This window comes from Glossina fuscipes, unplaced genomic scaffold (genome assembly GCF_014805625.2).
Source record: "Glossina fuscipes isolate IAEA_lab_2018 unplaced genomic scaffold, Yale_Gfus_2 56559, whole genome shotgun sequence".
Taxonomy (NCBI): domain Eukaryota; kingdom Metazoa; phylum Arthropoda; class Insecta; order Diptera; family Glossinidae; genus Glossina; species Glossina fuscipes.
In genome coordinates, this window is record NW_024000712.1 from 1 (window position 1) to 4,172 (window position 4,172).

General features: G+C 33.2%; 1 long non-coding RNA gene across 2 annotated transcripts; it reads left to right on the forward strand.

Moving 5' to 3' along the window:
* Positions 1-6: 6 nt before the first annotated feature.
* Positions 7-2,107, forward strand: LOC119643130. 2 transcript variants are annotated; one of them, XR_005248223.1, is made up of 6 exons: positions 7-470; positions 532-1,001; positions 1,067-1,129; positions 1,196-1,322; positions 1,390-1,618; positions 1,684-2,107. It is a non-coding gene; the product is annotated as an uncharacterized LOC119643130 (long non-coding RNA). The 2 variants fall into 2 exon arrangements; XR_005248222.1 differs by having other exon boundaries at positions 1,067-1,322.
* Positions 2,108-4,172: the final 2,065 nt, after the last annotated feature.

The window sequence follows — 4,172 nt, forward strand, 5'->3', positions numbered from 1 at the left end:
GTTTTGTACCATACATTTGATGCTGGAGGGGGGCTGCTCATCTTCTAATGAACCCCCGACGGACGTGCACGGACAGATCGGACTGGCGGGTTGCCTGCTGGAGATAAATGTCTAGGGCGGACTTGTATTTCGTAAGGAAGCAAAAACGCTTCCTTACAAGATATAGGTTAAAACATTCTGTTTTGTTCGTCTTATGATAAAGAAGCATAAAACCAGTTTACGCAGTTTACGCTCCACTGCGACTTTCCGCTCCGACCAATTTGGCCCATTTTCAAATCTAACCTGGTTGCGAAAACTTCCAAAGCTCCTACCAAATTTGAAGTCACTATTTTCATTTTTGCGACCTACAAACACCACACAGACACACAGATGAAAAGACATGGTTTAAGCAATTTAAAATTTCACGCTGATTAACCATACATATACTTTCTAGGGTTTCTAAAGCTGAAATACGCCCCCATCCTTCGGTGGTGAGTGTAAAAAGGAAACAAAAATTGCAAAATGTTTTTAACTACACGCGCATATTTTCAGGAAAACCCGCCAAATGACACATAATTTTTGTGAGAAATTATTGTCGCACAAATGCAAACAGGAAGCCGAAATTGGCATTAGACATTGACGGGTTCTGTAAATTTAGAGTTAACTTCACGAACATAGTTATCGATTTAATTAGACCAAATGATTCTCTGTATCTATGTGTGTCCAAGAGACACCAAGAGAAATAAACGTGCATGGTAAATTAATGAATAAACAGCAAGCCAAGCAAACACGTAACGTGATACACTGGGACCACGAGGCTTACGGACTCGATGATCGAGGATTTGACGCTAATGTTAAAGAATGCTTGGAGGCTTTACCACAACATTCATTGGAACATAAGCATGGTTGGCTGTTAGTTCTTAGCCATGCCTTGAGTAAAAAAATTGGACATCTCATCATACAACGTTAAACAAAGAATTTCGCTGAATGGCAAAATTTTGTAGACGCTGTGAAAGTTATGGGTAAATTTCTGAATACAGTAATTTTTTATGAAACTCATTATTAGAAAGTATTGTTTCCATTCCAGAATCAGTGGCTTTTAGTCTGACACCAGATCAGATCAAAAAGTGGAGCTATTTGGAATTTTCCGGTGAATTAAAAAGTTCAAGTTATGCGATATGATTTTTCAAGGATAATTTTTTTTTAATAACGTCAGCCATGCATGTCTCTGAATTGAGAAATTTATGTGACTTTTAAAGTTCACCGCAAAGGTACAGAATTATTTGGTGACGGTTTTGCCATATGGTACGCCAAGGAACATATGCAACCAGGGTCAGTTTTCGGTAGTAAGGATAATTTTTCTGTTCTAGTAGTTATATTAGACACTTATATATATACATTATCACACAGGCGACTTTCCTTATGTCTGCGATTTATGTGGGCGAAAATATGCTCAAATGTGCCTTTTGAATACGCACAAAAAAATTAAACATGATAGCGTGGGATTTAGCTGCGACTACCCTGATTGTGGAAAATATTTCACGTCGTCTAACTCTTTACGAAATCATGAGTACACGCATCACAATATGATGCCCTTTGAATGTGAATTTTGTCAGCAAGCATAACCGGCTAAAGCAAAGTTAGTAATTTCTTAGTCAAATTAAAAAAATAAACGTACTTCATATATAATATTCTTTTTTACAGACTAAAGGTGCATATTAAGCGAAAACATGGTCAGGATATGAGCAAAGAGCAATTAGAAAATATGCGTAAATTTCATGTTATGCGCTCCAAAGTTAATTTTATAAAGGTGATTCTTGTCACCGATATTTAATATTAACGAAATTATAAATAAAATAGATGTCGGTGTATTGGTTTTAATTAATTTCACGAACGATTATCTCGATGAATTATGGGTACAAATTAGAAAAAAAAACTACAAAGCAATCTAGCTAGGAACTAAGACTCCGTACAAGAATTTTTTCAAACGTTTTATTTCCATGCTTTACTCAAGCATAAGTTTTTATGCTCGGACACGAAAGGGGACTTTTCTGATGCCAATTCAAATATCAACCAATGACTTCGCATAGAAAACATTTTTTTTATAATAAAAACTCGGTTTCGATCCAACATTTAATTAATTTTTATACATGTGCGTAAAATCTTTACTTTTTATTGTTTTTAAAGGTTACATTCTCTTAAAATATTGAAAAAAAATTAGCGTTAATTTACAATTTAAGTCAATAAAACGTTTCCTCTAAAAACGAAAAAAAATTGGCACTTTAATAACATTTTTAAGAATTAAAAAAAAACGGAATGCTCGAGAATTAATCTTTTAAATGTGTAGAATGTGTCTTATAATACATTGTAGATTGTTGTTGTTTAAGAAGAGTAAATATGTCTTTATTAATATTGCCTCTTTAATAACATTCACTTGATTACTAAAATTTTTTTATTATTATCAGCGATATATGTGTGTAAGTTAATTTCATAACTGCTTCTATATTTTTTTTTTTTTCATTGCTTGTTCCCATTGTTCGTTCGAGGTTCAAAAGTATTCAATCACGTATACTATATCATTTTGTATGAAAGAGTATCAATGTACTTAAATGTAAATTATACCCACACATCGTGAGGATTTTTGCTGGTTGGTACTGCATTTTCCAACTGTCGCGGCGAACCAATAATTCGACGGCTGCTGCCCGGTTTATTAGAGCCTGAACTTAAACGAAATTCTAGTAAAATTCCATTTTATTCCATTTACGTAATATTTTAACTTCCAAGAAATGTTTGATTTCCTCCGAAGGAGTGATAGTTAAACTTTGCAAATTTACCTCCTTCATTTCGTTAACCTGTTGTTCCACCTAAAAGGTATCATACAATTTTACTTATAATAACTATTAGTGATGATTAATACAATTATACAAGAAATAATAATACAATTATAAAATAAAATAATCCTTATTAAGAATTGAAATAAAACTTTTCTTTACTATGGGAAAAAATATTAAAGAATTTTAAAAAATATGCAGAATGGTTATATAATTAATAAATAAATTTTTTTTTAAGATTTGCTTGCAACGTAGAAGTTTACTAACAAATAAACTGATTACTAATTATTAAATTATTAGCATTATATTGAAAATTTCGTTTTAATATGCAGAAGTTTTAATATGTGAAATCCAAAACAATCAAAAGTACTTGATTGTTGCTACATTTCACTATTATTGAAAGAAGTAAGAAAACTATATTCGGCCGTATCCGTATCCTTTATAACCGTCGCCGTTACCCATCGTATACCGTCGCAGCATCCGCGATATTTAATTTAGAGTTAACACATTCCGTTTGTCGTATTCTACCCTCCAAGTCTGTTTATTTGATACTCAGTCGATTATATACCCAAGAAGAAACGAAATCTTCAGTTTGGTGGGTTCACAATATTTAATTTAGAACAGGCACATTTTTAGACAGAGAGAGATAATGTAATTTCACGTAAATAATGTACATAATCATTTTGCTTTGTTTATCTTACGAGCAATAAGCAGAAATCCTTAAAAAAGTGAAAAAAATCACTTATAATTTTGTACAGGTGTTGTAGGAGCAACCCATAGAATATAAGGGCAAATTTGTATCGTTGCATCTCTTACAGTTGATAAATAACGAACAGAAAACAAAGGTAGTAGTTAAGTTTCACTGTGGTCGTGGCCTTTGGCCGATTCACCCCATCTTCAATGTCACCCTCCTATTTAAGAATTGCCAATGTTTCTGTCGAATTTGAAGCCGATAGCATCGTTTCTGCCACCTGGGGGACTGTTTACCACAGGACATTACATAGACAGACGGACGAATATTCTTAAATCGGTTTAGAATGTGCTGCTGATCGAGAATATATTTACTTTAGGGGTTCCTGAGCTTTCCTTCTGTGTGTCACAAACGTATCGATGAAATGAGTATATCTCATATCCTTCAGCTATGGATACGATAACGAAACAACATTAAATTTTATTTGTATGTTTAATAACAAATTGCTCAGGAAGTGAACAATTAATCCAGTATGGTGTGTATGCAGTTTAAGAGAACTTTTTTAACGTAGTCCTTACTTGTCTCTTTTTTTCGGCTATAGCGTTTTCAATTAGTGCAATTTCCTTTTCAAATTTTCAGCGGTATTATTCGATGTATCGGTATTATGAATG